This window comes from Rhinichthys klamathensis, unplaced genomic scaffold (assembly GCF_029890125.1).
Source record: "Rhinichthys klamathensis goyatoka isolate OS25496 unplaced genomic scaffold, OSU_Roscu_1.1 h1tg001482l_1, whole genome shotgun sequence".
In the NCBI taxonomy this organism is placed as follows: Eukaryota; Metazoa; Chordata; class Actinopteri; order Cypriniformes; family Leuciscidae; genus Rhinichthys; species Rhinichthys klamathensis.
Window position 1 is genome coordinate 18,047 of NW_026607458.1, and position 8,571 is coordinate 26,617.

General features: G+C 39.2%; 1 long non-coding RNA gene across 1 annotated transcript; it reads right to left on the bottom strand.

Annotated features, from left to right (window-relative positions):
* Positions 1–7,390: 7,390 nt before the first annotated feature.
* On the bottom strand, positions 7,391–7,798 carry LOC130079896 (uncharacterized). The gene is made up of 2 exons (XR_008806624.1): positions 7,732–7,798; positions 7,391–7,643 (listed from the first exon to the last, which is right to left on the bottom strand). It is a non-coding gene; the product is annotated as an uncharacterized LOC130079896 (long non-coding RNA).
* Between the last annotated feature and the right edge of the window lie 773 nt (positions 7,799–8,571).

Sequence of the window (8,571 nt, forward strand, 5' to 3'; positions counted from 1 at the left end):
GTCAAATGTTGAAGTTTCTGTCGAATTTGAACCACTGAATTTGTCAAAAAGAGAATTTTTAAAGCGAAATAAAATGGACCAAAAATTGTCTTTCAAATATTATAGGTTGTATTTTTAAATAGAATGAACATTTTGGAAGTGAAATCTGAAAGGTGAATATTGGTTATTGAATTTTTAATAATAAAAACGTGTGTGAAATGTTTTGAATTGAAATATTCACAGCTTAAATATACAACCATGTTGAATTTCAGCCCATAAAAATGCAAGCCCTAAAAATACAATGCAATAAAATGCAAGCAGGGTTAATGCAATGCATATATTTTTTAATGCAATTCAACAAGCTTTTTTGTTTAAAAAACATTTTTCATTATAGACCAATTTTCAGTTGGTAAACATGGTGACGTTTTTATGTGGGCGGCGCTTAGGTGGTGGCAGAACGATCCCTCTGGCCGTCTGCAAGTTTTGTTAGCTTGTTCTTAACGATGACTGGAGAAAATCCGATTTTATCTTAATGTGCAAGGCCACTCAGTGTCCAGGACCGCGATTGTTATTTGCAAAAGTTAATTTTAACGGACGGAACCAGATTGGCTGACCCGTACACTCATTGAGGATCTGACAGGATTAACGTTAACGCTAGCTCCGGTTGAGTGGCCTGACTTCTACACCTATCCGATAGAGAAACGGAGGGCATATAAATCTTTAGATGACTTTAACTATGTGCTGAATGGTCATGTAAAGACGTGTGTGTACGATCCGCAGTTCTGCCGAGCCAGCGCCATGAAGACGACAATGTAAAGAGTGACATTACGGTGCAATTTTAATGAGGTGAATATTTTCTAGAAATAAAAAATTGCAGATAAAGCATATACATTTTTTATTTGATTCTTACACCCAACAATACAAGATGACATTTAATAATAATAATAAGAATTTAAGATCCTTATTTTGTAGCCGAATTTGTGCTGGTTTGTATTTGCCGGCTCCAGTTTTCCCTTTGTTCTGCCACCAGCTAGCGCCGTGACGTAACTGTGACGTCGGCTGGAAATTGGTCTATTTTACTTCCATAGAAGCACCAATTACACCACGTCTGTCAGACTGACAGGCCAATTTTAGACTCTCGTACAGTGGAGGAAAAACATTATTTGATCTCCTGGTGATTTTGTAAGTTTGCCTACTTACAAAGAAATGAAGGGTCTATCATTTTTATGGGAGGTTTATTTGAACTGGTAGAGACAGAATATCAACCAAAAAAATCCAGAAAATCACATTATATAAAGGTTTGATCGAGTGAAATAAATATTTGATCCCCAACCAACCAGCAAGAATTCTGCCTCCCACAGATTGGTCATGTGGGACACAGATTAGCCCTGTCACTTCAAGAAAGTGCTCCTAATGTCAGTGGACACTTCTCCACGGAATCTGTGTCTACCATTCCAACCTCTCCACCAGCATGGGCAAGACCACAGGTCAGGGAGCAGATTGTAGGCCTACACAAGGCTGGAATGGGCTACAAGACCATCAGCAAGACGCTTGGAGAGAAGGAGAAGGAATACAAAGTGAAAAATCAATCGCCCTCCGTCTGTAGCTCCATGGCCTCATGAGGATAGTCATGAGAAAGGTCAGGGATCAGCCCAGAACTACACGGGAGGAGCTTGTTAATGATCTCAAGGCAGTTAATAATAATAATAAAGGGGTCGACCGATATGTGATTTTCAGGGCTGATGCCGATACCAATTATTACAGATCAAATAGACCGATAACCGATATTTTGAACCGATTTATGTCTGGTGTAAAAATTTAAATTAATGTCAAAATTAAGAATAACAAAGGGTTTTGACAAATACTTTCTTTAAATTATTTTAAACATATCTTTGAATCTGAGAACTGTTATTAATAATAATAATAATTATATAATAACTTAAAAGGTGCAGGGAGCACCCAGCAGCATTCTGTAAACACTTTGTAAAACTTAAAGACTCTATTTTAATGTTTAAATTAAATTTTAGTAATCAAAAAGCATTTCTAATTAATTGAAATCATCAAACTTATTCAATTTATTTACAGTTTAACAAAAATTGAATTTTTAGGGCCCTATGAAAAAAAACGAACTTTTATTTTGACGGGTTGCCGTGGAGATCTTTGTGTTTATGATATGACGATAACATTTCTCAGTTGAAGCATTAAAAAGCTCATGAAGTGACTAAGCGACTCTGGAGATGATTATACAATCATGTCCTCATATAATGATGCGGCTGAGGCTGAAAACAGCGCAAGCGTCACGCGTGCTCCAGTGTGTGTGTGTGTGTGTGTGTGTGTGGTAAATGAAATCACGCGTCTGCGCCATTCATTTAGAGACACGCAGGATTCATATGTAAAGTCTTTTTGCGGTTTGAAATTCGATTTGATTTGTGCTGACCTGCTTTTTATTAATTCATCAAAAAGTTGACAAATTCCGTGATATTCTGCTTTATACAGTAAATTCTGTTTTTATGACTGGATTTCGTCTGTTTTCTGCATCGCGGAAATCACAGGGCTCTATTATATTGAGGTATTTTGCAACTTCAGTGTAGTAATGTATTGCTTCTTCAGCAAAGTCTGCTGCTGCCTCAACTTTGAGAGACAACTGATGATCAGTGAAGCAGCTCCAGTCTGCAAGAGCTTTCGGTGTGAGAGTGCAAAACTTTCAGTGCCTTCAGCTTTCCGCGTTGATCCGCCGGACTCTGACTCCCAACAACTCAGATGGGCGGGGACATTAGTCTAGTCTACAGAGTGGTGAGTTCCGACAGATGTGGCTGCGTTAGAGCCAAATATAGCGCATTTCAAAATAAAATTATTTTATCGGCAAATCGGTTTTGAAAATGACCGATACCGATAACCATAAAAATGATTAATATCGGCGCCGATAATCGGTCACCCCTAACTCAAAGTGCTTTACATGGAAGGGGGAATCTCCTCAACCACCACTAATGTGCAGCTCCACCTGGATGATGCGACACACACACACACACACACACCAACTTACTGGTGGAGAGGAGACAGTGATGAAGCCAATTAGTATGTTTAGATGATCAGGAGGCCATGATGGACAGAGGCCAATGGGCAAATTTGGGACCACAGTCACCAAGCAAACCATTGGTAACACACTACGCCGCAATGGATTGAAATCCTTCAGCCCCCGCAAGGTCCCCCGCTCAAGAAGGCACATGTTCAAGCCCATCTGAAGTTTGCCAATCAACATCTAATGATTCAGAGAAGGCTTGGGAGAAAGTGCTGTGGACAGGTGAGACCAACATTTTTAATTCTTTGGCATCAACTCAACTCGCCGTGTTTGGAGGGAGAGAAATGCTGACTATGACCCCAAGAAGACCATCCCTACAGTGAAGCACGGCGGTGGAAACATCATGCTTTTGGGCGGTTTTTCTGGTAAAGGTACAGGACGACTTTATTGAGGGGCCAATGCACCGTAAAATCTTAAACGAGAACCTCCTTCATTCAGCCAGAACACTGAAGATGGGTCGAGGATGGGTCTGTGCTTGCCGACTGTGATGAAGCGAGTGCCACTGGAAAAACGGTAACTGGGGTGCATGAGGATGAAAACAAGTGATGCTTACTCGCAGAGCACTCTCGTGCAAGGTGTATTTTATTTACAGTGCCAATAAGAGAGACAGTCCACTGTGAAGTATATATCCAGGTGCACACAAAAACCTAAAAAGTACCAAAAATAAATAAATAAAAAATAAAGGCGAAAACTCTCCAAACCGTATCCACAGTACACAAAGGTTTGCTTGAGGCGCCGCAGTTGCAGTCAACAAGTCCTGATTGTGAGTCTGGCCTCGCTTTTATAGGGAGAGTAGACTCAAACACCCATTGACAGGTAAGTATATATTTAAGCTCTTACCTGTTTATGATATATATGAGCAGAGCAGAGCATGAGCATGAGCAGAGTCCAAAAGCATAGCCCGAAACTTGTCTTTCTAAAAGAGTGCCTGATCCTCACTGTTTTCATCTGGGATTGGGTCAGGAATTGACTGAATAATCTCATCAACCCTCTGCTGGTAGATGCTGGAACACCATCATGAGTTCTTCATTGACTGTAAATGCGATAAAGGAAATGTTTAATGTAAAATGTTAGTGTTTATGTGTGTTTAAAATCTGCAAAATAAAGAGAAATAGGACTATCACATATGCAAAACATCAAATGTTGTCTTTTAGATGATTTAACTGAGAGAGTTACTCGGGAGAATAGAGAAAGCTCAGATATAAGACTCTGAAATGGACTTCAAGTGTAGCATTCAGTGGGATTTCCAGATGATGCTGATTTTGCAGATGCATTTGAACACATTCAGAGAATAGCTCTGTTCTCAGAATAGGTTAAACGCTGATAAAGCAGATTTGAGGAAGTGTTCAGTGTCTGCTTCCCGGACAATGTTAGGAAGATTGTTCAAGAGTTTTGGTGCTAAATAGGAAAAGGATCTACCACCAGCAGTCGATTTAGATATTCTAGGTATTATCAACTGGCCGGAATTTTGAGATCGCAATAGACGTGAAGGACTATAATGCGTTAAGAGCTCGCTCAAGTACTGCGGAGCTAAACCATTTAGTGCTTTGTAAGTAATCAGCAATATTTAAAAATTTATACGATGTTTAATAGGGAGCCAATGCAGTGTTGACAGAACCGGGCTAATATGGTCATATTTCCTGGTTCTGGTAAGAACTCGAGCTGCTGCGTTTTGGACCAGCTGGAGTTTGTTTATTAAGCGTGCAGGGCAACCACCCAGTAGAGCATTACAATAATCTAGCCTTGAGGTCATGAACGCATTAATTAACTGTTCCGCATTTGTCAGTGAGAGCATATGACGTAATTTAGATATATTTTTAAGATGCAGTTTTACAGATACTAGACATGTGACTTTCAAATGAAAGATTGGTATCAAAGAGCACACCCAGGTTCCTAACCGACGACGAGGACTTGACAGAAGTTTTTTGTCCAATAATAAGAATCTCTGTTTTTTCAGAATTCAGTAGTAGGAAATTACTAGTCATTTAGTTTTGTATATCAGCTATGCATTCCGTTAATTTTGTGGATTGGTATGTTTCGTCAGGGTGTGAAGAAATATAGAGCTAAGTATCATCGGCATAACAGTGAAAGCTAACTCCATGTTCCCTAATGATATCTCCTAAGGGTAGCATGTACAGAGTGAACAGCAGCGGTCCTAGTACTGAGCCTTGTGGTACGCCATACTGAACTTGTGATCGATAAGACATCTCTTCATTTACTGCTACAAACTGATAACGGTCTGATAAGTATGATTTAAACCATGCTAGTGCAATTCCACTAATGCCAACATAATTTTCGAGTCTATTTAAAAGAATGTTGTGGTCAATGGTGTCAAATGCAGCACTAAGATCGAGTAACACTAATAGAGAGATACAACCACGATCAGATGATGAGCAAATCATTTGTGATGAGAGATGTCTCAGTACTATGATACGGTCTAAATCCGGACTGAAAATTCTTTCTAAAAAGGAACATAGTTGTGAAGATACTGCCTTTTCTAGTATCTTTGACAGAAAAAAAATGGATATAGGCAACAAATCAATATTGGGCATCAAAACCTGCAGTGTAAACGAGATTCCATCGTTTCAACATCATCGTGTGCATAAGGTACGAGGTCAGTGTAATGGTCATCTCACCTCGCTCGACGTTTGGACTTAGTTGGTAAAGTCTGACTAGTTTATTGTCTGTGTGAATTAAAAAATTAACTTTCACGTCAGAACTATGAGGGTAAATTTCAGCTTACAAACATGAAAATTTTGTTCTCAAATTCTAATCTACAAGCTCTCGAATTTTGCTACTCTTTTACCTTCATAGAAGAATTTATTTAAATCGTGAATTCTAACCATGAAACTTTCCAGCTAACAAGAGCAAGTTTAGTTACGTCTGTTTTTACAGGAATGGAAGAGACGACAACTTTTAAATCATGATTTATCATGCTCTTTATTGTCACATGTGAAAAAAAAGAAAGAAATAACTGACATTTCGTAACATATAGACACTGCAAAGTAAAACTTTTGAATATTTGATGACAATATAATGCAAGCAGACACTGATGTAATTCTCAGACGGACGTCTCTCTGTAGAAGAAACAGCTGATATACAAGCTGAAGCAAGAGGATCATTCAGCATGAGCTTCTGCATGAAGATGAAGGTTTTCAGACAGAAATCCAGCGGATAATCTCTATCTTTACTGTAGCTGTGATGATATAGAGGAGATTCTGTGCTCTGGCCGACGACAGACCAGATGATGACTCACAATAAATCTCATTCATATTCACAGGACATTCAACAAATATCTGCTCGTTCACACACAAGTATACATTTCCTCCAAACACCAGATATCCTGATACGATCCCAGATAGCAACATTGTTTCGGCCCAGATCCGGCCCACATCTGGCACTTGTGTGGGTCAAGGTCCAGTTCTGGTTTATTTCTTTGCTCTGGCTGACATGTGGCATTGCTATGGCCTGCTTGTGGCCCAGATCTGGCAAACAGGAGCGGTCCGCCCTAGGGCCGTCCTTCCACGCAGCATGTGGGCCAGATCTGTGCTGAAACAATGTTGCTATCTGGGATGAGCTCATGATCTGTATCATTAATGTGTATTTGTGAAGGTCTTGTTCTCGTTCACAGAGGCGTAAAGTTCATCCTGCGGTTCTTCTCTTCCTCTGATGGCAGCATAAGTCACTGTATCATCATGATCCTGAAAGAACAGCACAGATTCTGTCCATCAATGTTTGAACCACAGCGATTATTATTACCATTATTAGAGCATGAGCTTCATTTATCTGAGAGTCAGTGATGATGGACAGTGATGAAGAACAAGGGAATGTGCTGGTATCTACTCACATTGAGCGCTTTTACTGGCTTTGTATTGAAAGAAGTGACCTCAGAATAAGTCACATCATCTGTCTGCTCCTAAACATCAATGCAAACGTACAGAGAGTCAAGTTTAACACACACATATCTCACTATAATATGTAGAATAACACAAAAGCTTTTAAATCACATTATTGAACAGACAGTGAGCGTAATGTTTGATGATTTAGTGACTCACATCGGCTCTTGCAGGAGGAGTGGACATGTTGATCGTCTCATACGTCCCTGTATGTTCATTCTCATCTTTGACCTTCAGAACAAACAGTTAAACTGCATGAATGACACTTTATTGAGCTTTAAAGACATTAATCAAATCTAAATCACTGCATTACTGAACTCACCGCAGAGTCGGCAGTCCTTCTTTTATTATCTGAAAACAAGTGCCTCGTGAAATATGAGTATTTATGGACAATCAGATTGTGTTGAAGCATTAAAATGAACAATACAAATGATTGTTGACTTGATATCTCGTTGAGATTGACATTACAGGATTTCTCAGCAGGAATAAACTTCTGTTTGAGAATTTCATATAATCCACATGTTTCTGTGATACTTACAGTCTGAACATGATGTGTTTGTTTGCTCATCTGAACTGTTTTTAATTGTTATAAAGGAGTAAATGTGAAAACTCACCAGCTGTTTTTCTGCAGATCAGCCAGAGAAGAGCAAGAAGGAGAACAGCGACTGCAGCGACAGAAATCCCTATGACTGAAGAAGAGATCGAGCTCAGAGTCAGAGACGGACAGGCCAGATTCAGGACAATTATAGACAAAGACTAAAGACTCTGATTATGAACCTTGTGTGTTTGCAGGATCCTGAGATTTTGTGTCTTGTGTTGTTGTATCAGCTTGAGCTGAAAAGGAGAATTGAGGACAATTATAGACAAAGACAGAAGCCATCGGCACAGAATTTTGACATCAAAATTTCAAAAGCTTGTGGCTTGAAAGGGCTTAAAGATAGAGATCTACTGTAAATTAGAAAAATGTTGGGGTGTAAATATACTCATCTAATTAGTATATTATGACGTCATCAGGGGGTGGCCCTCTTAAATTTCATAATATCCAGGAAATAGTAGATATTTAACTGATGTTTGAATTTATTTGCATGTTTTATGTATTTATTTATTTTAATGCTCATTCCAAATGATGAGAAAAGAGGAAACCAACAATAACAGGAGAAAGTATTAAATTATTACTATACTATATAGTAGTAAAACGCATGTGAACAGTAGCCTACTTTTTGATCAGTTCATCAGTAATATTCAGGAAATAGTAGATATTGAATTGATGTTGGAATTAATTTACATGTTTCTTTTTTCTTTTTTTTATCCTCATTCCAAATGATCGGAAAAGAGGAAACCAACAATAAAATAGGAGAAAGTACTAAATTATCACTATATTACAATACTTTAGCAGTAAAACACATGTGAAAACCTGCTGCCTTTACCTCTAGCAACAGCTGTCCTGTGTACACTGAGACCACGTCCACCCCCGCCATCCCCGTTGGGCAAATGGTCAAAATGATCTGTTTGTGCTTCGTGAACACTCGCGCCTTGCACGGCGGCACCATTGCACGGCAAAGTTGTACCGGGAGAAGCGCGCGCGGCACCATTGCGCTTCAAAGTTGTACCGGGAGA